This window comes from Neofelis nebulosa, chromosome 15 (genome assembly GCF_028018385.1).
Source record: "Neofelis nebulosa isolate mNeoNeb1 chromosome 15, mNeoNeb1.pri, whole genome shotgun sequence".
In the NCBI taxonomy this organism is placed as follows: Eukaryota; Metazoa; Chordata; class Mammalia; order Carnivora; family Felidae; genus Neofelis; species Neofelis nebulosa.
This window is the reverse complement of record NC_080796.1, coordinates 33,312,010-33,337,591: the sequence shown is the minus strand read 5'-3', so window position 1 is coordinate 33,337,591 and position 25,582 is coordinate 33,312,010. Positions and strand designations below refer to the sequence as shown.

At 39.2% G+C, this 25,582-nt stretch overlaps 2 long non-coding RNA genes across 2 annotated transcripts in view; both read left to right on the top strand.

Annotated features, from left to right (window-relative positions):
* LOC131496088 (uncharacterized) overlaps positions 1 to 25,582 on the top strand; it is a 76,624-nt gene that overhangs the window by 41,402 nt on the left and 9,640 nt on the right. The gene's annotated exons all lie outside the window — the stretch shown is intronic.
* On the top strand, positions 7,866 to 8,946 carry LOC131496089 (uncharacterized). Its single transcript, XR_009254309.1, has 2 exons — positions 7,866 to 7,912; positions 8,150 to 8,946. It is a non-coding gene; the product is annotated as an uncharacterized LOC131496089 (long non-coding RNA).

The following is a 25,582-nucleotide window of genomic DNA, read 5'->3' as shown; positions in this document are numbered from 1 at the left end:
TGCTTATCACTATGGGACCTGGGGTGCTGAGTCTGTATGTTCTGGACTGTCTATGGTCATTATAGCAGGCTGAAGGGAGAATGTGAGGAATATGATCACTTATGTCTGGAAGTGAAATTGACTTGACTTCAAGGACTTGGCAGAGAATGTGGGACCCCTGGAAGGAGAGGAACCAGAAATGGTGTCTTAGTCATTAGCAACACTGAACTTGATGCCATGCACTTAGTAATGTTAATATTAGTTCACAAAACACATGAATCAATCAAGGTGCTCTACACACCAATTCCACCACTGCGACCGACATATATTCACTGTCCAGGGCTCCAAATTTTATTCCCAAGAGTTGGAAGTTCCGTATTTTTTTCACCTTGAAGGGGCCTGAATATTTGTGGACTCTTTTAGTATATGTGCTGCCGAAGCGAGCACTTGTGGACTCTTTTAAAACATTCCCATTATAGTATTTGATGCCCTGGCAATGTTCCTCCTTATTTTCATGCTGAGAGGTTCTGGGACTATTTTCACTGGTTGAGCAACTTAGGTACCACAGGATGGTGCTGTAGAAATATGGAGATATAGATTTATGGATTGTCTGCCTTGGTGGCAACTCACTGAATTCTGAGGGAGAGACAACGGGTGGGGAGGGAGTGGGGAAAGGAAGAGAGAGGGGGGAGGGAGGCAGGGATGGAGAAGAATAGGGAAGAAGAGAAGCAAAATGGGAGGGAGGGAAGGATAGAGAAAGAGAGAGACCCAGGGCAAGGGTAGTGGCATGGTAAGTATAGAAGAGATGGCCTTGGGGAAATGAGCTTTTTCTCCTTTGGCATCTTGGAAAAGGTCTAGTCTAACCTTTTCTTTTGATAAAAGGGAAACTGAGGTCAAGAAGTGAATGACTTATCCAAGACTTTAGAGTTGACAGTAAGAGCTGGCCTAGACCATATTCCTTATGTCTCTCAATTTGGTGCATGTTCTGTAACATGCTGGTGACTTTGGATGTGGGAAGAGTTGTCTCCTGCCCCAGGCAAATATCTTCTACTTATTCAATGATACCTGAAACTGCTTTAAGAGACAACCTTCTTGTTCCACAAATGAGAGAAGGAAGGTTAACATTGCAAATGATAGGGAGTGAACAGTGATAGGGATGCATCTCTGCTGAGGATAAATGATGCTAGTTTCTTAGGGGAAAGCCAGGGGGTTGGAGATACCCTAGTGTCTGGCTGGAAAGAGGGCAATAAAGGATAAAAATAAAGACTATAAATGTGCAATTTAAGTTGAAATTGGGTGAGTGAGGGAGAGGGAAGCAAATGTTGCTATCTAACTCTGAGCATGAACAGAACCATCTTGTGATGAAGTGACTTGACTGAGCACACTTAAGAAGACAGAAGAAAGACAGAGACTCCGTTCTCATCTGCCTACTGAGAAAGTGAGGTCTGAATCTTGATTCAACTCCTACTAAGACAAATGGTCTCCCAAGGAAGGTTCAGGTTAGTGGAGCTTAAATATGATGAACTAGGATCTGAGTTGGGACATTTTCCCTCTGGTCACTGCTTCAGTGTTCTCCCGAGCAGCGTCCATCCTGCCCTCTTAGCTACTGGGCTCTGTGTGTGTGTGTGTGTGTGTGTGTGTGTGTGTGTGTGTGTGTGTGTTGTGGGGGGGTGGTTCCAGGCCTTATTCAGATCTGCAGAGCTGAGTGATCCTGGGGTTCAGCAGTGGGCTTGGTCCTTAGGCCCATGAGCTGAGTGTTGCAGGGTTTGCACGAGTCTGGGGGCTTTGCCAGACTCTGTCTCACCTACCTCTTTCTAACAGTGCTAATTTCTAAGCCCAATCATTTCTACAAAGAGCCTGACAGCCTCACCTCCCTTCTCAGTGAAGGTTTAATAGCAGAGTGCTGAAACAGGTCTCATTGCTAAGCCTTCATTATTTCCACAATGTATACTACAGGACTCCTACTAACATACCATGAAGCATTGTCCTAATTAAAACTAAATGACTCATGTCAAATTAAATGAGCAGAGTACATTGGGTTAGCCAAGGCTCTGGCTTGCAATTGCATGTTTGTTTACTTGTTAATTGGCCAAGTTCAATCATCTACAGCAGCCTTTTCTTCTCATCAATATAAATTACTGATGCTTCAGATTTGATCTGCTGGGGAGCCCTGGCCTGGGAGATAGGATACCTGATAATCGGTCCCACTGTGTTATCTTGTAAAGCTGTTAAACCGTCTTGTGCTTAGTTTCTCCTGGCACAAAGGAAGCATGATCTTCACCACCTATCTGCTTTTTATGGATGCTGTAAAGCCACTGTAAATTGGAGACATCCAAAGAGTTCCTACGTGTGCTCCTCTCTGGAAGAGCTTTGGTCCAAAGTTAAGGAGCTTCTAAGTTCAGGGGTCTAGCAGGGCTTTGAAGGCTAATATATTAGTGAAAATTCTATCAGAGAAACAGAACTGATAGAATATATGATACTGTTGTATATATAGTATATGTATATAGTAGTGTATATATGTGTATGTGTGTGTGTGTGTGTGTGTGTGAAGAAATTTAGTGCAAAGAACTGGCTTATACAATTGTAAGGGCTGGTTAGGCCAATCTGAAGTCCATAGGGCAGGCCATGAGGAAGGGCACACTGAAAACTCTCCGTAGGAGCTAAAGTTGTAGTCCACAGGCAGGATTTCTTCTTCCTTAGGGAAACCTCTGTTCTACTTGAAAGGTCTTTCAGCTGATTGGTTCAGACCCACTTAGATCATTGAGGATATTCTCCTTAAAGTCAACTGGTTGTAGATGTTAATCACACCTACAAAATACCTTCACAGAAACACCTAGATTAGTGTTTGCTTGAATAACTAGCTACTATAGCCTAGTGAAGTTGACACATAAAACTGACCATTGCAGCTAGAATCTAGAAGTGGACATCCAATTTAGCAATATTGCTTTTGCTTGGCTCAGTTGGATAGAAAATACTATCATGTCCATGGGTTCAGTTCAATTTTTAGAGAGATTCTCTTCCAAATATTTCATTCATTCACACTTCCATCAGACATTATTTGGAGCCTTTGCACTAAGGTAGGAGCTAGACACACATGTATAAATGAGTGGTGGTTAGGCTGTGCCACAGTGGAGTTTATTGTGGGTGAAATGAGCATATACACAGAGGACAACATGGTGAATATGACAAGAGACATATGCATGTGGCTTTAAGAAGCTCACCCAGGGAAATCATAGGGGCTTCCAGGAGGAGGTAATGCCATGAATGTGGAAGATGGCGAAGGGAGAAGAAAGAGGGACATATGTGTAGAGGGGCCATCCCAAGCAGAAAGGACACAAAGCTAAGCAAAGCACAAAGGTGAGGGGCACCATAGATTTGTTAGGGACTATAAGCAGGTCTATGGTTCAGGGATGAGGATAATGAAGTGGTGGAAATTAGTGAGGCTGGGAAGATGGCAAGAGCTGCATTCTGAACACCATCATAGAGGAGTTTGGACTTATGTGGCAGGGACAACATTATCCCCTCTGCATTTTAAAGGGCCCCCTGGAGTCTGTGGGAAGGATGGGATTAGTGTGGACAAAACTAGGGAGAGGAAAGCCCATTATAGGCTAGCAATACTGCCAGTCAGGATCAGGGAAATTCTTTAAGATTTGGAAAGAAGGCATCCAGAAATACTTGGGAGGTGAACTCCGTAGAACTAGGTGGTTGGTCGGTCCTGTGGGTGTGTAAGGAGAAGTGAGAAGTAGAAGACAGAGCTACTGTTTCATGTGGAGAACACAGGGAGCAAAGATTTATGGGGGAAGACGATGAGCTCAGTTGGGGCTATGTTGAGTTTGAAGTGTCAGGGTGACATACAGCTGCCAGTTATTAGCTTGATCTGTGGCTGTGGGGTTCAAGGAAGTGTTCTGGGCTTGGTATTTGGGATATGAGGTGTTTGGGAGCCATTGGAAATAGGTACTAATACAAAGCGTGCAGTAGATAAGATTATCCAGAAACAGATCCATGAGACAGACATTGTCTCCAACTCACAGAAAACTGGGTTAAGACTCCTATTTTGTAAAAAAAAAAAAAAAAAAAAAAAAAAAGGCAAATACCAGTGGGAAGTACATTTGCCACATCATTTTCCCTTACTTGTGAATGAATCCTATTAGGTTAGGATTTTCTACAGAGATGCAGCCCTCTCTCATATGGGAAGGGACTAAGACTCAGGGGGCTAAGATTCAGGGGACTAGGACACAGCTCCTGGGTGTCAGAGTGGAGCTAGAACCCATGCCCTTTAAATTCTAGCCAGGTCTTTCCTTGTCTGTGTGAGGCATAGAGGGACAATTTTGACTGGGTGGATGAGGGAGAACACCTGTGGTACTGGGTACGCAGGGCTAGGAGGGTTGTGGCAGACTATTGGGCAGGAACTCTTGGGCAAGGACGGGAGAGGTCCCTGGGAAAGGGGCCTGGGCTGTTTCCACTACACAGCACACAGGGCATGCCCCAGGGCTTTCTCTTTCACACCAAGGCTTGTTATGGTCCAAGTGAATACCCTACCCTCCTACCACCAGTAGTGTTCAGAAAATAATCTAACCTGTCATTAACCAGTTAGTATAATTTATAATCAGCATGAAAAAGAGGGAAAGAAATGGTGAGTAAGAGAGAGTCACCCAGGAGCCAGACGGTGCAGCCTCTGCATGGTTCTCCCTGAGGCTGCGTTAGCATCCAGGTTTACCTGAAACTGTGGGCTGCAGCCAATGTTTTGGTAGCTAAGGAGCCCCACATGTGTAAACTGGCCCTGACCTGACCACAATGGTCAGTTTGCCCTGCTCTGCATATACCATTCAGGGAGAGTTGGCTATCATCCAGTGTACTTTGCACAAAGGCAGAAAGATGTGTATGGGATCCTGGAACGTTAGTTGCTATAGCAACATCTGCCTTTATTATCACCTAAACCCATTCACTGTATAAATATAGTAACTATTTGACTTCCCCACCCCCAGTCCACTTGGTATGATTTTAAAAAATTGCAACAACCAAAAAAATAAAAATAAAAACAACCCACCGACAAACTGCAGTATCATGGGTGTATGGGTAGAGGGGGAGATGGCTACTTTTAACAACCAATACAGGAAGGGTACATTCCTATAAGTAATGGGACAAAGTTGCATGGAAAGTTGAAAGAACAGGAACGAAGTAGGAGAGGTGTAGAAGAAGGAAATATTACAGTGGAAAGAAGTCTAATTTGTAATCAGACCTGAGCTCAAATCTTGGCATCACTGCTTATACCTGAGTAATATTGGGACACTCAATCCCCTGAGCCTGTTTCCTTATCTGCAAAATGGGAGAACCATATCCCACAGCCTACTTCAGCAACATGGTCTCCTTCTATGAGGCCTGAAGACCCCATCTCTAATGTTGGGCCAGAGATGGAGATATGCTCTTCACCAGCAGTTACCAGCTCACTTCTCTGCAGTGAATGATGAAAAGGGACAGGCCCAGCCGGGGTTGGTGAGAGTGACCATCATGCTAGTCTGGATAAGAAGCCAGGCCAACCAGATAGGGCAGGGCAGAGCAAGGCAGGGCAATATAGGGAGTGGGAAAGGGATGTCTCCTGCCAATGGATGTTCCACAGATTGTTTTTCCTTCTGAAGACCGAGTTTGTATATGTGGAGCTATTAAACAGGATTGGGAGGGGGTGGGGAAGGAAGCTATAGACAGAAATCCAGCATCTAACAGCCATTTTTGGAGAGCCTGCTGTGAGCCAGGCACTGTGCTGAGGCCAGAAGGACCACTGCTGGAGAAAGGACAGAAACTCTTCTCTCACATCCATCCTGAACCCGCACCCCGCATTGCTTGCCAGACTCCTTGATCCCTGAGATGAAGGATTTTTTTCTTGAACTCTATAACAAAAGCAAACACTTGATACTTGCCAGGCACTATGTTAAGTGCTTCAAAAATTTTAATTCATTCAATCCTCACAATAATTCCATAATGTAGAAACAAATATTGTCCCACTTTGCAGATGAGCAAATTGAGACAGGGAGAGGAATATGCACGGGAGTAGTGTGATCTCAAAATACTGGCTCCAAGGGTGAGATACAACCTGAGAGCTCCTCCTCCTCCTCCTCCTCCTCCATTGTCTTTGTCTCCTCCCCCTTCTCCTCCTCCTCCTCCTCCTCCTCCTCCTCCTTCTTCTTCTTCTTCTTCTTGCAAATCTTATGAGAGAACACATATAAGCATTTCATCTGAACCTGGTTGCAGTAAGTGCTCAATAAATGTTGGCTATTATTGCTATGATTGTTATTTTTTGGTAGAACTGCCATCAGGCCCATGAAGTTCAACTATTTTTTCTATCTTGGAAATGGCTCTCCTTGCTCCCCACACCAAATCTTGGCTTGAGATAACCTCTTCCCTTTGTGGCTGGAAGTCTCTAGAAACAAGTCAATCCTATTAGGAAGGAAGGGGGTGGGGTCAAGAAAGGAGCCAGGCAGCAGGACTAGGTCTCTGAAGCTAGAGTCATTGCCTTAGTTATACTCAGACAGACCTGGGTTCAAATCCTACCTCAGGCATTATTAGCTGCATCCTTAGGCAAGGCACTTAAACTTCTGAACATTGCTCATAGTGCTGTTGTGATGGTTAAATGGCCTAAGTCATAGAAGCCTCACAGTGCTAATGCCTGCTACATAGGAAGTTCTTGGTAAATGTAGCCCCTGTGATGATTGGGACAGTGATGTTGATGGCAAGTAGGGTGAGGATGAAGATGATGATTTGAACCCTCTGCTTCTATTTTCTTGCTCTCTCTGTTCTTCATTAGGTTGCTGAAGAGAGGAGAGAAAAGCAGTGAGTGTCTTGTGCAGGCTCTAAGAAGTCTTGCAGTAAAAGCATCTGTTCAGTTATGTTGAACCTAGATTTCCCAAAGCTTATTTGAGCACAGAGTTTTTTGGGCAGAGAACCCTGAGCTAGGAGACAGAGGCTCTTGTACCCAGCACACCATTATCATAGTCTACAGTGGAGTTGGGCACTCCCACTGGGTCAGGTGGGTGTTTGGGCAGTGGCTGTGTCTCTTTCCTCCCTTTCTCCTGCCCTGGAGGAGGTGACCTATGAGGTGGTGGTGGAGATTTTAGTAGTAGAATGACCCTGCTTTGCCTAAGACTTTCCAGGTTTTAGCTCTGAAAATCCTGCATTTTTGGAACCCCTTAATCCTGGGCAAATTTTGTTGGTTGGACACCCTTGTTACTCCCTTTCTCTTCCTCCTCCATCATATTCATGAGATAATACAGCTTTACCTGTCTGAGAGTGCAAATGTAATAAGTAGGGATGCAGATGAGAATATAAATATGTGGATAATTCAGAATATGATAACTCTGGATCCAGATGAAACCTAAATGTTATAACTGGGTATACAAATATGAATGCAAACTCTGCAATAAGAAAACAGTTTCTATGATCCCCCCAAAGACCTCATTCCCCAGTACTGTGGCCAGGAGCTATTCCTTTTTCTATCTAACAGTCAAGCCTCCAATCCCTTTCTTGTGCTGAGAGCCAGGCTAGTTTGCTGAGCTCAGCAGGGGAGGAAGGGAGGGATCCTCCTGGGTGTGTTTCAGGAAGGTGCCAGCCTGGGGAGAAAATGCTGAGATGAGTGCAAGCTAGAGGGGCTCAAGACCCTCATACTGGCCAGCTGGACACTGTGGTTAGTCACAAGGTACTGATGGGGGCATTTTTTGTCACGTCAACAGGCATAAACCAAGGACCTTTGATGCCCCAGCCCATTTCCCTGCCAAGCACTAGCTTTATCCTCCTTACAGGTATCATGGGGACATCTCTTTAAAACTAGAAGGAATAGAGCATCTATTTAAGCCTTTCCCACTCACCTGTGGAGCTGACTTTTCCTCCTTATGTCCCTTCATATCTTCCTTCCCTCAATGTGCTTTGTTAAAATTGTGATGAGGTTCTGGGGCGCCTGGGTGGCTCAGTCGGTTAGGCGTCCGACTTCGGCTCAGGTCATGATCTCGCGGTCTGTGAGTTCGAGCCCTGCGTCAGGCTCTGGGCTGATGGCTCAGGGTCTGGAGCCTGTTTCCGATTCTGTGTCTCCCTCTCTCTCTGCCTCTCCCCCGTTCATGCTGTCTCTCTCTGTCTCAAAAATAAATAAACGTTAAAAAATAAAATAAAATAAAATTGTGATGAGGTTCAATATGTCTTTACAACTTGTTTTAGATTGTGTTTTGGTTATCTACTGCTGCATAATAAGCCACCCCAAAATTATTATGCTCACAAATTCTATAGATAAGGAATTCTAACAGAGCACAGTGGGGATGGCTTGTCTGTTACAGGATGTCTGGGCGTTGCAGCTGGGAATATTTGAACAACTGGGGATAACTTTAAAGAGCAGAACAGAGAGAGCAGGATCTCATGTCTCTTCTTACAAGGGCACTAGTCCTGTTCATAAGGAATCTATTCTCGTGACCTATTTACCTCCCAAGGGCCCCACCTCCTAACAGGATCATATTAGGGGTTAGGATTTTAACATATGAGTTGGGAGGGGGACATGTTCAGTCTATAACATATGTGTTGGCTTAGAGCTCTAAGAGCAAATATTCCAGAAAACAAGGCTAAAGCTGCATGGATCTTTATAATTCGCCTCCATAATCCTCTAGGCTGATAGAGTCACAAACTCACTTACATTCAAGGAGGGGGGGTATAGACTCCACATTTCAGTGGGAAGTATATCAGTGGATTTGTCTGATTATCCAATATTCATTAGGTCTGTTCACTATGTAGAGAAGTGAAATCTTAAAGATTAAGCCAAAGATATGGTTAATAATGTGGATAATTTGCTTTTTAAATAATGAATTAAAAATAATTTTTTAATTGCTCAACAAAAAGACTGCCATAAATGATGGGTAGTATTTCTCAACCTGTATTTCTTGTATAGAGATCTAGAGCCATCTTACAAAATAAACAAAAATTCTTATTTCCAAGTAAGTTTGGAAAATGTTTCACGTTATATATAGCCTTTTGGAGAGTCGCTATGCATACTGACACATCAAAGTCCCTGAGAAGTCCTGCAGCAAAGAAATATTTATTTTCTTTTGTAGTTTAGATGTTTCTAAAACCTACTTGAACATGGAACCTTTAAAATTTTCTTTTTAGGTTGCCATACCTGTTGAAATCTTTCCAAACTAATATTCCTTGAGCTCAGTTCAAAAAATACTGCTTAAGTCTGTCTAAGTAATATTTTGGGGTGTGTGTGTGTGTGTGTGTGTGTGTGTGTAGTGCATCTTCTTTATCCATTCATCTATGGATAGACACTGGGTTGCTTCCATATCTTGGCTATTATAAATCATACTGCAATAAACAGAGGCATACATGTAAGCCTTCGAATTTGCGTTTTTGTTTTCTTTGGATAGATACCCAGCTGTGGAATTACTGGATCATATGGTATTTCTATTTTTAATTTTTTGAGGACCTTCCATACTGTTTTCTGAAAAGGCGGGCCTACGCTGGCCGACTCCATCTTGTTCTGTGTCCTTCACCTTGATCACGCTTCCTCCCCTTGAGTAACCTCCCGCTCACCTGCCTAACAGGACTCGACCCTTCCCCAGCCAATCGGCTGAGGCCACAGCCATTACCTCACCAACTGCCCCTAGGCTCCAATAAAACCTTTGTCCTTTTGAAACTCGCTCTCTCTCCCCAGTATCTCACCGCTGTTTCGGTGCAGGTAGGGGATTGAGCTCCAGCTAGCTCGAATAAAGTCTCTTTTGCTTTTACAGCGGACTCGGCTCCCTGGCGGTCTTTGGGGATCACGAATTCTGGGCATAACATTTTCCACAGTGTCTGCACCAGCTTGTATTCCCACCAATAGCATATGAGCAGTCTTTTTTTCTCCACATCCATGTCAACACTTGTTATTTCCTGTTTTGAATTTTAGCTATTCTGACAGGTGTGAGGAGATATCTCATTATAGTTTTGATTTACATTCCCTGTTGAATAGTGATGTTGAACATCTTTTCATGTGTCTGTTGACCTTCTGATGTCTTCTTTAGAGAAGTGTCTGTTCATGTCTTCTGTCCATTTTAAAAATTGGATTGTTTGGTTTTTGGTGTTGAGTTGTATAAATTATTTATATATTTTAGATTCTAACCTTTTATTGGTTGCCAGAGAGGAGGTGGGTGGGGGAATGGGTGAAATTAGTGAAAGGAATTAAGAGAGCACTTATCATGATGAACACTGAGAAATTTATAGAATAGTACACCTGAAACTAATATAACATTATATGTTAATTATACTTGAGTTAAAAAAATAAATATGTTAATTAAAGATATTATGACCAAAAATGATGTATTCAAACACTTGGGTCTCACGAAGTGAAATCCAAAGTTTGAATAAATTTAAAAACAAAAGAAAGAGAGAAAGAAAGAAAGAAAGAAAGAAAAGCAGACTAGCTAGACTGAATTCCAGAGCAAGCAAGCTTTAGAAGAAAAAATCTTAAAATATTATTCGATAACTTTTTCAATAATCGTAGCATAATTTTCAGTGCTTGATTTGAGTATTTGCACCAGACCAATTAAAGCAAAGTCTTTGGAGGCGAGGATTTAAGAATTGGAATTTTTGAAAATCACCTCAGGGAATTCGGGTTGAGGTCCGGTTGAGAGCCTTGAATTAAACTATTATCTCAGAAAAAAAAAAGTGTTTATTCTTAGGAGGTTATTCACTGGGAAATTGGAAGAACAAAGAGGCACATTTGCAATTCTTTTTTTCAACATTTTTTATTTATTTTTGGGACAGAGAGAGACAGAGCATGAACGGGGGAGGGGCAGAGAGAGAGGGAGACACAGAATCGGAAACAGGCTCCAGGCTCCGAGCCATCAGCCCAGAGCCTGACGCGGGGCTCGAACTCACGGACCGCGAGATCGTGACCTGGCTGAAGTCGGACGCTTAACCGACTGCGCCACCCAGGCGCCCCTGCAATTCTTAATGAAGGGGGAATCACAAAAGAGACAGACCAGATGCTGAGTATCTATACTTAATCTGCTTTGCTTCTTGGGTCTTGGATTGCTACTCCCCACACACCCCACCCCTGTCTTTGCCCATCCCTTCCAGATTGCATTGTCATAACCATTATTGACTCTCCTACTAAAGTTTTGCCTCCTTCTCACCCCCCCACCCCCCACCCCAAATAGGACTTTATTCTAGAATGGATAATTCAAATTGGAGGACACGCACCATTGGGGATGGAGAGATTAACTTTTACAGATTGGAAGAGGGGTTTCCATAACTTGTGGGGAGATTCAATAGGAAGAAGTTAGAAAAGAGGGCAGATATGAGGATAGAGGAGAAGAGGGAGGAAATGTAATGTATCCGTGAAAGGAATCTTCCTCCCATCCATGGAGGACTTAAGTATTAAAGTGCTTATCCCATAGACTGGAGAAAATTCATATCACATAGAGCTTTAGGTTCTTTGTTCCTATTGTATAATTATCTCTAACTAATTCAACAGTTTGGAAAATCTGCTATACTCAGAGCTTTATGGTATGCTGTTTGAGGAATAAAGTAAAAGGTCAGTAAAGGGGTGAGTGACTCAGTGGATTAAGCATCCAACTCTTGATTTTGCCTGAGGTCATGATCTCACAGTTCATGGGATAAAGCTCATCGATGGGATCTGAGCTGATGGTGTGGAGCCTGCTTGGGATTCTCTCTCTCCCCCTCTCTCTACCCCTCCCCTGCTTGTGTGTGTCTCTCTCTCAAAATAAATGAATGAGCATTAAAAAAAAAAAAAGGTCAGTAAAGGGAAGTGTGGCCAGGTTCAAGTCCAACCTCCATGGTGTCCTTGGAGGTGGTGGCATCTAGCAGTTCTATATGGAGACCACCTGTGAAGTGAATGACAGTCCAAGGTGGAGCTGGAAATGGCAAGACAACACCTTGAGTACCCTTAACATAAAACATTCTCCTTCCCTCATATAATAGAGAAAGGTGGCCTTGAAAACAAAAGATAGAAAGGGGGCAGGGAGGAGGTAGACCAACACATGAACTACTGATGGATGTCGTTTTATTTATTTATTTATTTATTTATTTATTTAACCACTTCTCCTTTGTTAACCATTTGGCTTGTTTCAAAGTCTTTCTATTATATTGCACTGCATGAACTTTACTACACATAAATCCTAGCATGCATCTTGGATTATTTCCTTAGGATAAATTCCCAGGAATGGAATTACCAGACCAAAAAATAACAGGTATTTTGGGGGCTCTTGATATATATTACTACCCAGCCCCCTTAGAAAATTTGTATCAATTTAAACTATCATTAGCAGTGTACAAGAGTGCTTATTTTCCTAATAAGCATTTTAACTTACAAATATTTCTTGGTGCTCTTGTTATTTTTGTTTTGATTGTTTTCTTTCTGGATTACTCTTAAAAAGAAAATTTTCCCCAGCTTTGAGATATAATTGACATATAGCATTGTGTAAGTTTAAGGTACACAACATGTTGATTGGATACACAGGTACTGTGAAATGACGATAGCATTGGTTAACACCTCCACCACCTCACATAATTACCATTTCCTTTTTGTGATGAGAACATTTTAAGATATACCCTCTTAGCAATGTTCAAGTGTATAATACAGTATTGTTAACTATAAACACCATGCTGTATATTAGATCCCCAGAACTTATTCATCATATATATAACTGGAAATTTGTATACTTTGACCAACATTTTCACATTGCCCCACCCTCTAGCCCCTGGCAGCCACCATTCTACTCTGTTCATCTTTTTTTAGATTCCACATTTAAGTGATACCATACATATCTGTCTTGCTTATTTCACTTAGCATAATGTCGTCAGGGTCCATCCATGTTGTTGCAAATGGCAGGATTTCTCTTCTTCTCATAGCTGAATAGTATTCCATTGTATGTATATACCATAACTTTATTCATTCATCCATAGGTGCACACTTAGGTTGTTTCCATATCTGGGCTGTTGTCAATAATGTTGCAATGAACATGGAGTTACAGATTTCTCTTTGAGATTCTGATCTCATTTCCTTTGAATATATACCAAGAAATGGGAATACTGGATCATACGGTAGTTTTATTTTTAATATTTTGGGGAACCTCCATACTCTTTTCCGTAGTGGCTGAACCTATTTACATTCCTACCAACAGTGCACAGGTTTCCCTTTTCTCCATATCTTTGTCAACACTTTTTATCTCTTGTCTTTTTGAAGACATGATGACTTCTTAGCCATTCTAACAGGTATGAGGTGATAGCTCATTGTGGTTTTGATTTGTATTTCCCTGGTGTTTAATGATGTTGAACATCTTCTCATGTGTCTGTTGGCCATCTGGATGTCTTCTTTGGAAAAATGTCTATTCAGTCTCTCTGTCCATTTTTTAAGTAGAATTGTTTATTTTTTCTATTGAATTGTATGATTTCCTTATATATTTTGGTTATTAACCCTTTGTCAGACACGATTTGCAAATATTTTATCCCATTCTCTAGGTTGCCTTCTTATTTTGCTAATTAAAATTTTTTTTAATGTTTATTTATATTTGAGAGAGGGAGAGAGACAGAGCATGAACCAGTGGGGTGAGGGGGGAGCAGAGAGAGAGGGAGACACAGAATCTGAGTCAGATTTCAGGCTCTGGGCTTCAGCACAAAGCCTTACACGGGGCTTGAACTCAAGAGCTGTGAGATCATGACCTGAGCTGAAGTTGGATGCTTAACCAACTGAGCCACCCAGGGGCCTGTTAATTATTTTGCTGTGCAGAAGCTTTTTTATTTTGATGAGATCCCACTTATTTATTTTGGCTATGGGGCTCCCTTGTCAAATATTGGCTCCCTTGTCAAATATTAGTTGGTCATATATGTGAGGGTTTGTTTCTGGGCTTATTCTTTTTTATTAACATTTTTTAATGTTTACTTATTTATTTTTTATATTAAATATAATTTATTGTCAAATTGGTTTCCATACAACACCCAGTGCTCATCCCAACAGGTGCCCTCCTCAATGCCCGTCACCCACTTTCCCCTCTCCTCCACCCCCATCAACCCTCAGTTTGTTCTCAGTCTCTTATGGTTTGCCTCCTTCCCTCTCTGTAACTTTTTTCCCCCTTCCCCTCCCCCATGGTCTTATATTAAGTTTCTCAGGATCCACATATGAGTGAAAACATATGTCTTTCTCTGCCTGACTTATTTCACTTAGCAGTTCCATCCATGTTGCTACAAATGGCCAGATTTCGTTCTTTCTTATTGCCAAGTAGTATTCCATTGTATATATAAACCATATCTTCTTTATCCATTTGTCAGAAATACAACTGATTCTTAAAAAATAATTTTTAATGGGGTAAATTAAATTATGTGTGTTTTCTCTCTAGTCTATTTTCTTCTCAAAAAGTATGACATATTTCCCTTTGCTTTAGAAACATGGCAATCATTTTTTTTTCTTTTACTAATTCTCCCCAATCAGAAACAGATAACTTTCAGGTTGCTGGTAAACAACAAGTTCCTTCTCTTTAATGGCTATTGCAAATAGTAGATGGTCTTTTGAGATTTTCTTCTCAGCCTTTCTTTAGCAATGGCCTCTAACTTACCTATGTAAGTATCTCAAAAACTTACTTTGGAGAACTTGTCTTCTAGCCTGAACATGCCTCCTAAAATGAGTATTAAACCAGGGTTCTTGATGGAGATTTAAGTGAAGTCATGAGTTAATTCCTTCTTTTGTCCTTCCAATTGTTATCCAATTATTGGAAATTATTGAATGCTTACTAAGTGTCTTATACTATATAATACATTGCAAAGTGCAGGTGATATTGATTATTCATGGATTCCACATTTATGATTTTGCTTGGTTGGTGAAATTTATTGTAACCCCAAATCAGTGCTCATGGCTCTTTCATGGTCATTTGTGGACATGTGTAGTACAGGGAAAATTTGACTTACTCAACATGCACATTCCCAGCTGAGGTAAAACAAGGCATCCTTCTGACTTTTTGTTTTATCTCTCATACTCTAAATAAGAGTCCTTTTGTGATGTATTTGGTGCCATAGTTTTGCATTTTCTTGGTGATTTCTTTATTTAAAATAGCTCCCAAGGGTAGTGCTGAAGTGCTACTGTTCCTAAGCTGTGATGTACAAGAAGGGAGAAAATATGTGTCAGATAAGTTTTTTTAAATTTTTTTAAAAGTTTATTTATTTTTGACAGAGACAGAGTGCGAGCATGAGCTGGGGAGGGGAAGAGAGAGAGTGGGGGAGACACAGAATCCGAAGCAGGCTGCAGGCTCCAGGCTCCAGGCTCCAGGCTCCAGGCTCCAGGCTCCAGGCTGTCAGCACAGAGCCTGATGCGGGGCTCAAACACACAAACTGTGAGATCATGACCTGGGCCGAAGTCAGACGCTTAACTGACTGAGCCACCCAGGCGCCCCCAGATAAGTTTTATTAAGGCATAAGTTATAGCGCTGTTGACCATGAATTTGATAGGTCAACAATATATAGTAAATAAGGTGTCTTTAAACAAAAACACACACAAAAGAGGTTGTGTATTGATTGATTGATGAAAATGCTGTGACCAGAATCTCACAGGAATCTAACCCTGTATTTTCCCTAGGAGCAAAGCCTCAGTATTCACTAATTCAGTGTTCACAGCAACTGTATAAAACATAATTCCCAGGAAAACTAGAATTGACTGTATATTAGAAGGTGACAGTTTACCTTGGGAAATGAGAGGAACACACATAAAAGAAATAATGAGCAACCTGAACAGTAAAATTGATACAAATAACAAAGGATAGAAAAATCAGAGTGATCTAGAGGAAGGTTTTGTGAAAGGACTGGTCATAAATCTGGGCTCTGCAGAATGAAGAGGGTTTATGTAAGCTCAGGAAGCTAAGAGTGGGAGTGATGAATAGTCAGGCTATAAGCCAATTTGTTTGAATTTGAGGATTATTTTGAATTTGGGGCATATGAAAAATAAGGCTGAAAAAATAGTGTGGGAAGAGGTTACAGAGGTCCTGAATGTAAGTCTGAAAGAGCCTGGGTTTGTTCTTCAGACTAGTTTTTTGTTGTTGTTGTTGTTTAATCACCTTTATAATTTGCATAAAATAAATTGCACTCATTTTACGTGTACACTTTGATGAACATTAATAACTATATACTCCCAAGTAAACACCACCATAATCTAGAAATAAAAGATTTGTATGACTCCAAAATGTTTTCTCTTATTCCCTTGCAACCAATACCCCTACCAATCATAATAGTAGGCAAAACATATAGCATAAATTTTCCTCTTATAGAATTTCTTATAAATGAAACAAAATAGCAAGTACTCTTATGAGACTGGCTTCTTTTGCTTAGCATGTTTTTGAGATTCACCCATTTTATATATAGTATATAGTTTTTAAGAAAATGGTGAATAATATTGCATTTTATGGATGTACTGAAATTTGCTTATCCATTTACCAGTTGTTAGATATTTAGGTTGTTTCCAGTTTCGAACTATTACAAGTAAAATTGCTATGGCCATTTGTGTACAACTCTTTTTGCGGGAATGTGTTCTCATTTTTCTTGGATGAATACTTAAGAGTGGAACTACTGGGTTGCATGATAGGTGTATGTTTAACTTTTTATGAAACTGCCAAACTATTTCCAAAGTGATTAAAACTTTATATATAACCTCAGCCACGTATGAAACTTCTAGTTACTCCATATCCTTATACCTGATGTCGTCAGTCTTCTAAATATTTGCCATTCTAGTGGGTGGTGCCATTCTAGATGGCACAATGGGTGTCATCTCATTGTGGTTTTAACTTAGATTTTATGTATGACTAATGATAATAAACATATTTTCATGTATTTGAGATTTGTATATCTTATTTTGTAGAGTGTTCAAATATATGTCATTTAAAAAATTGGTTGCCTTGTCACTGGGTTGAAGACATTCTTTAAATACTCTGGATAGTGATCCTTTGTCACACATATGTATTGTGAATATTTTCTTCTATGTCCTGCCTTTTCATTTTTGTAATGGTGGCTTTTGAAGAGCAGTTTTTATTTTGTTGAAGGCCAATTTACCATATTTTTCTTTCATGGTTCATGCTTTTTGTATACTCTCTAAGAAATCTTTGCCTATCCTAAGGTTACAAAAATTTTCCTCCATGTTTCCTTCTAGAAGTTTTATAGTTTTAGCTTTTACATTTAAGTCTATGATCCATATCAAGTTAGTTTTTGTTTGTTTGTTTGTTTTTGTGTGATGTGAGGGAAGGGTTGAGGTTCATTCTTTCCTGTATGGAAATCCAACTGTTCTAGCAGCATTTGTTAAAACAATGATCTTTTCCCCATTGGATTCCCTTAACACTTCTGTCAAAAATGATTATTGACTCATACATGTGTAGATTTACTTCTGGACGCTCAATTCATTTCCACTGATTTATATGTCTATCATTTTACTCATACCACAGAGTCTTGATTACTGTAGCTTTATAGTAAGTCTTGAAATCAGGCAGTGTCAGTTTTCCAAGTTCATTCTTTTTCAAAATTGTTTTCGATATTCTAGGTACTTTGAACTTCCCTAAAAATTTTGAAGTCAGCTTGTCAAGTTCTGCAAGAAAACCTGCTAACATTTTCACTGAAATCCAAATCTGAATCTATAGATCATTTTAGGGAGAATTAACATGTTAAAAATATAAAGTATTCCAGTCCATGAACATGGTATAGCTCTCCAATTATTTAGGTCTACTTTAATTTATCCAACAATGTTTTGTACTTTTTAGTGTACAGGTTTTGCACATATTTGGTTTAATTTTTCCCCAAATTTTTCACATTTTTTGATGCTACTGCTAATGGTCTTTTCAAACAGCCAGATGTTTTAATCAAATTTTCTATATTTTATGTATTTTTTTATGCACTGGTTTCTGCTCTTATTTATATTACTTTGTTTTTCTTCTTAATTTGGGTTTAATTTGCTCTTTTCTCTAGTTTAAGATAGGAGCTTATATAATTTATTTTAGAACTTTCTTCTCCAACGTAAGTGTGAAAAGTTATGAATTTTCCAGTAAGCTCTGCTTTAGTTGCATGCCACATATTTTGATATTTGTGTTTTCATTGTCATTTAGTTTAAAATATTAAATTTTTTTCCTTTTTAATTTATTTTTTATTAAATTGAGAGAGAGAGAGAGAGAGGGAGAGGGAGAGAGCATGTGCAAGCAGGGGCAGGACAGAGAGAGAGAGAGAGAGAGAGAGAGAGAGAGAGAGAATCCCAAGCAGGCTCCACACTGTAAGTGCAGAGCCTGACATGGGGCTTGATCTCATGAACCATGACATGAGATTATGACCTGAGCCAAAATCAGAGTTGGATGCTTAACTGACTGAGCCACTCAGGTGCCCTGAGATATTTAAATTCTTTTCTTATGATTTTTTATTTTAGCTATGGATTATTTAGAAGAATTTGTTTAATTTGAATATACTTTGGAATTTACCAAATAATTTTCTGTTGTTGATTTCTTCATTCTGTGTGGTCAGTTCTCTGAGTACATGTTGCTGAATAGAGTGGAGTGTTCTATAAATGTCAATTAACTGAAGTTGATTAAGTGTTGTTTCAATCTTATGTATTTTTGTTGACTTTTTAGTCTACTTGTTCTATCAATTACTGAGAGAGGCATGTTTAAGTCTCCAACTATAATTACGTGTTTATTTTTCCTTTCATTTCAATGTATTTTGCTTTCTGTATTATAAAGCCCTGTTGTTAGGTGCATATCATTTAGGATTATTATGTCTTTGAGAAATTGAGTCTTTTATCATTATGCAATGTATCTTTTTATCCTTGGTTATTTTTGTTGTTGTTGTGGTATTAAAATAGGCATCCCAGTTTTCTTCTGGTTAGTGTTTCCATCATATACCTTTTAAATATCTTTTTAGATTTAGCTTAATCTTTGATTTTATATTTAATGCTGGTTTCTTCTGTTGGGGTATGGTTTTTAAAATTTTTTATTTTCTTAACTAATTTTGAGATAGAAAATGTGAATTAACCAAGGGCAAAGAGAGAGAGAGAGAGAGAGAGAGAGAATCCCATGAGGTGCAGAGAGAGGGGAGAGAGTGCAGAGCCTGGAGCAGGACTCAAGCTCACCCAAAGTGGTACTTGAGCTCACCCCTAGTGGGGCTCACCTATGCGGAGCTCACCCTATGTGGGGCTCAAACTCATGAACCATGAGATCATCACCTGAGTCAAAGTCGGATGCTTAACAGATTGAGCTACCCAGGCACCCCTGGAATATGCTTTTTTATTCAGTCTGACATCTCTCTGACTTTTAATTAGACTATGTATTTTTAAAAAAAATAATTGGACAATGTATATTTAGGTCATTTGCATTTAATGTAATTTTTGATATAGCTGGGTTTAAATCTAGATCTATTTGTTTTCTCATCCAATTTTTTAAATCTGTTCTTTGTTCATATTTTCCTCTTTCTCTACCTTGTTTTTGGATTGAGTATTTTGTAGTATTCTTTTTTCTTTTCACTTTTGGCTTACTAGCTATACCTCTTTGTGTGTGTGTGTGTGTGTGTGTGTGTGTGTGTGTGTGTGGTGGGGAAGGTGTTTGCTCTAGGATTTATACTATACATTTTAACTTAACATAGTCTACCTTTAAATAATATTGTGCCACTTATTACGTAATACAAGAACTTTGTTTTTAAAATTTTTTGTTTATTTAATTTTGAGAGAGAGAGAGAGAGAGAGAGTCAGAGAGAGAGAGACAGAGAGTGAACAGGGGAGGGACAGATAGAGAGGGAGATACAGAATTTGAAGCAGTCTCCAGGCTCTGAGTTGTCAGCACAGACCGGATGAGGGGCTCCAACTCATGGACCCTGAGATCATGATCTGAGCTGAAGTCAGATGCTTAACTGACGGAGCTACCCAGGTGCCCCGTAATACAAGAACTTTAAAATAATATACTTCTGTATTTCCTTTTTCTGTCCACTGTGTTATTATAGTATACATTTTACTTCCACAAGTGTTATAGACTCCACAATACATTGTGTAGTTCCTTTAAACAGTTATTTTTTAAAAAGTTAAAGTATGACAAAAAAAGATTTTTACATTTATTCTTATACTTATTATTTTAACTTTCTTCATTTCCTTTGGATAACTCTAAGTTTCCATCTGGCATTATTTTCCTTCTTCCTAAATAATTGGATTTACATTGTCTTGGATTGAAGATCTTCTGGCAACAAATTTTCTCAGCCTTTGTCTGAAAAATACTTATTTTGATTTCATTTTTAATTTAACTTTGATATTTTCACTGGATTTAAAATTCTAGGTTGACAGATTTTTTTCCTGCCTTTTAACACCTTAAAGATATCATTGTATTTTCCTCTGTCTTGTTTCTGATAAGAAGTTTACATAATGTTACCTCTATTCCCCTGTATGATATGTCTTTTTTTCCCTCTCTGGATTTTTAAAAAGATTATCCTTGTCATGGTTTTGAGAAATTTGAGTTTTTCTGTGTGTTTAAATTTCTTTTTTTTTTTTTTAACGTTTATTTATTTTTGAGAGACAGAGACAGCATGAGTGGAGGAAGGGCAGAGAGGGAGACAGAATCTGAAGCAGGCTCCAGGCTCTAAGCTGTCAGTGCAGATCTGGCCTGATGCTGGGCTCGAACACATGAACCATAAGATCATGACCTGAGCTGTGGTTGGACATTTAACCGGCTAAGCCACCAGGTGCCCCTAGATTTCTTAAAGTATATGCTTAGACACTTTGTTCAGTAATTTTGATTTGTGAATTTATTATAATTTCTATCAAATTTGGGAAAATTTCAGCCATAAAGTCTTTAAATTTGATTTTGTTCTCCTCTCCTCTTTTCTGGAGCTCCAAGTACACATATGCTAAAGAGTTCAATAATTGTTCTACTAGTTATTGAGATGTTAGTATTTTGTTTTAGCCTTTTTCTCTTCTTACCCTCTGTACTTCATTAGGATAGTTACTACTGTTATGTCTTCCAAGTTTATTGATCTTTTTTTCTGCAGTGTTTGATCTATTCTTCTCATTCAATGAGCTTTTCATTTCAAATAATGAATTTTAATCTCTAGATGATCTATGTTGTTTTTGTTTCTATTTTCTGTTTCTCTTTTCATATGTTCACATTTTCTTTTAAGTACTTATACATAGTTATGACATTTATAATTGTTGTTTTATGTCTTTGAAAATTCCCTATCAAATCTATCATTTCTAAATCTATGCCTATTGACTGACTTTCCTTGTGGTTTTGAGTCACATTTTGCATATCTAATAATTATTTTTATTGGAAAATGAACATTGTGAATTTTCTTTGTTGGGTACTTGATTTTATTACCTTCCTTTAAAGCATGATTAGTTTTGTTTTGGCAGACAGTTAAGTTACTTGGAAATCAGATTGGTCCTCTTGAGGTTTATTTTATTTTATTTTATTTTATTTTTAATTTTATTTACTCAGAGAGAGAGAGAGAGAGAGAGAGAGAGAGAGAGAGAATATCCCAAGCAGGCTCCGCAGTTTCAATGCAGAGTCCAATGTGTGGCTTGAACTCATGAACTGTGAGATCATGACCTGGGCTGAAATCAGGAATCGGACGCTTAACTGACTGAGCCACCCAGGCACCCCTTGAGGTTTATTTTAATTTTTTTTTCAGGGCAAGTCTTGAGGATACCTTAGCGTTCCAGTATACTAGGGCTTCTTTGCTACATTACTAAATGATGACTCTTCTGATGACTCCTCTGAATGCTTAATGAATTCAGTGAGGTCTACCTAGTCTGGTTGATAAAAATTTAAATGATTTTTCAGATCTGTTTGGGCTCTGAGAATTTCTTGACTTACAGCATTCTGCTAAATCTTTCATAGCATCATGGAGCTTCACCCTATGCATGTACAAATATTATTCAGGCAATGACTTGAGGGAGACATTATGTGGATTTCTGAAGCTCTTTCTTCATATAGCTTCAGCATTTTCACATAGCTTCATATTTTTAGTGTTCTGCCTACCTTGGGCTTCTCAGACCTCAGATTTGGCAAGGCTTTGTTTGGATTACTCCTCCTTGCAACTACAGTTTGGAAGTTGCATCCAGGTGAACAGTGAGGGCAAACACATAAAGATTTAATTTATTTCCCTTTTCTAAGGGAACATAATCTTGCATAGCTTGTAGTCCAATGTCTGAAAATAGCTGCTTAATATGTTTTGTCTATATTTTCATTTGTTTAAGTCAGTTATGCAATTTCCATAGCAGTTACTTATTCATAGGTGTAAGAAGTCTAGAACAGTATTTATCACTGTGTGTGTTTGAGTTTGTGTGATCAGTTATATGTATATATTGTGTGCCTTCATATGGTTAATATGCCTCACAGACATTGCCTTAGTTGGCTTGGGCAGCCATAACAAAATATCATAGACTGGTGCTTAAGCAATAAAACTTTATTTTCTCATAGGTCTAGAGGCTAGAAATTTAATATCAGGGTGTTATCATGGTGGGGTTCTATTGAGAGTTCTCTTCTTGGCTTGAAGATGGCTGCCTTTTCACTAGGTCCTCACCTGAAAGGGGTAGACGGGGAGTGTATGTGCTAGCTCTCTCGTGTCTTTTCTCGTAAGGGCACTAATCTCATCAAGAGGGTCCTACCCTCACAATGTCATCTAAATGTAATTACCTCCCAAAGGTTTCATTTCCAAATACCATCACATCGGGGCAGGGGTGGGGGGGGATAGAGTGTCAACATATGAATTTGAGGGGGGGATACAATTCAGTCCTTAGCACACATTTTTCAGAAATATCTCTCATTACTCACAGGAATTATTTTTCAACTTATGTGGTAGCCACTCTTCTAATATGTATTTTAGAATCTAAATGACAAAACTCCCACCTTATATTCTATTAGTGCTACACAGTTTGAGAATTACTGCAGGCAATAGGGAACTCTTACATACAGATTTTTGAGCAGGGACTTGACCAAATGAAATGATGATATAGGTGTTTTTTTATAGTGTAAAGTTTTTAATTAGCTTCTGATTAGCTGTAAGATTGTTTTTTTTAAAATATTTATTGTCAAGTTAGCTAACATACAGCGTATACAGTGTGCTTTTGGTTTCAGGGGTAGATTCCTATGATCCATTGCTTACATACAACACCCAGTGCTCATCCCAACAAGTGCTTTCCTCAATGCTCATCATCCATTTTCCCCTCTCCCCACCCCCCCCACCAACTCTCAATTTGTTCTCTGTATTTAAGAGTCTCTTATGGTTTGTCTCCATCTCTTTTTGAAACTATTTTTTCCCTTTCCCTTCCCCCATGGTCTTCTGTTAAGTTTCTCAATTTCCACATATGAGTGAAAACATATGATATCTGTATTTCTCTAACTTATTTCACTTAATGTAATACCCTCCAGTTCCATCCACGTTGTTGCAAATGGCAGGATTTCATTCTTTCTCATTACCAAGTAGTATTCCATTGTATATATAAACCACATCTTCTTTATCCATTCATCAGTTGATGGACATTTGGGCTCTTTCCATAATTGGGCTATAGTTGAAAGTGATGCTATAAACATTGGGGTACATGTGCCCCTATGATATAGGTGTTTGAGGTAAGGGGGACTAAATGTGGGAGGGTGACAGTGACAGCAGGTTATTTAATGATCATTATGATAACCAGCTGAGGAGTTCTCTCAGGGTTCAGGTTCAGCAGAATTTGTCACTAGTCATTTTCTTAGCTGGTTGTACCCAAGCTTATCATTATCCTCAGCAACCAAAGCCTCAAACAGCTCCAGCACTGAGGAAATCTTCAGACTCATATGCTGAAATGCATTATCCATTCATGTATTCATCCAGAGTATATTTTATTTAATTGTTGTATCTGGCATTTCTAAGGAATATAAAATAAAGACTACTGCTCTTGCTCTTAAGAGGCTTATGGACTCTTTAGGGAGGCAAGATAAATATATTAGTTAAAATATAACCTAATAGTTTGTTATTTTGGTAATATTTTACTGCTTTTATTTTTTCAAGTTCATTTATTTTAAGAGAGGAGAGTACAAGCAAGCAGGGGAGGGGCAAAGAGAGGGAGAGAGAGAATCCCCAGCAGGTTCTATGCTGACAGTGCAGAGCTCAATGTGGGGCTTGATCTAAGGAACTGTGAGATCATGACCTGAGCTGAAATCAGGAGTCAGACACTCAATCGACTGAGCCACCCGAGCACCCCAGTACCTTACTGCTTTTAAAGTGAATTCTCATACCGTCTTTGGTCAAAAAGATAACTAATATACAGTCTTACAGACTGTCCATAAGCTATTGGGAAAGAAAAAGAATAGTCAGTGTGGGATGATATTAGCCAGAAAAGACTTTTCAGGAGAGATTTTTGAGTGTTTTCTTGAAAGATATGCTGAAGAAAAGGTGGAAGATCCTTTGGGCTACTAGAATCTCCTGGCAAATATCATAGGTGTTCAGGCTGACCCAGGCAGGGTAGAATTTGGACTTGAGGAGATATGACTGGTTAAAAGGAGGACCCCAGATAGTAGAAACCTTGAAGTCGAGGCTGAGGCATGTGGACTTGATGCAATAATTGAAGAGAGAACTGTGGGAGGCTCTTCTGTAATAAAGCGATGGAAGTTTTGCCCTATGTATTCTGTTTCCTTCTTTTTCTTCCACTTTCATGTAAGCCTATTTTTAAATTCACTTTTAACATGAATAAGGTTTTAAAATAAGTTTTATCCTTGCATTTTATTTTTTAAACCAGCCATAAATAGTTCTTCACCACAAAAATCTGTAATAAAATTTTAGGACCATAACCATTGAATTAATGTGTTAAACTAGTAACTGACTATCTTTTCTCTCACAGACATAATGCTAGACACTGAGAGGGGTACAAAGCTTCAGCATTTGTTTATTCACTCATTTAGTCTATCTATATCTTACGGTGGTTAAGAAGCATTGTCTATGTCTTCAGTGTCTTACAGTCTAGTGGTCAGAAGGGACTGAAACAAATGGCTGGTTGAATGCAGGTCACTTTCTTCTCCTTGAGTTGTCACTCATTCATCCCTCAAGGCCTCTCTCTAGGGCTTTCTGATTGGCTTATGGACATGGGAAGGGAGGGCTTTCAATGGAAATCAGGAACAGTTTTGGGGTCTTGTAGGGCTGCTGAAGCCTCTATTCTCCTATCATAGAACTCCATGTTGACATATTTCCATGGAGATTTCTTGGTCATGCACGGTGTTTCTTTTCCTGGATTGTTGAGATTGTCATCTGAATCTATAATTGAGGCTCATGTAGAAAGGATGGAAAGAACATGAAAGATGTCACTTTCTTACATAGTTTTAGGGATAATGTCTAACTGTGTGAGGGAGGCATATTAAGTGAAAATCAATTATTTCACCAGCAGGTGGGAAGTACTTGCAGCTAAAGGATTTTAGTCTACAGTAAGCACATGCCATGCCATGTGACTACAACTTAGAGTCAAATGCAGTTTTAGATTGTATTCGTAAAAGTATAGTATGCAAGATATTTAAAACAAAGAGTTTTGTTTTACTTTACATTGGCCAGTTTAAGTCTAAGGTGTTTTATTCATTTGTAGGTGTCTGGTTTTAAGAGAAATATAGTAAACTGATTGATT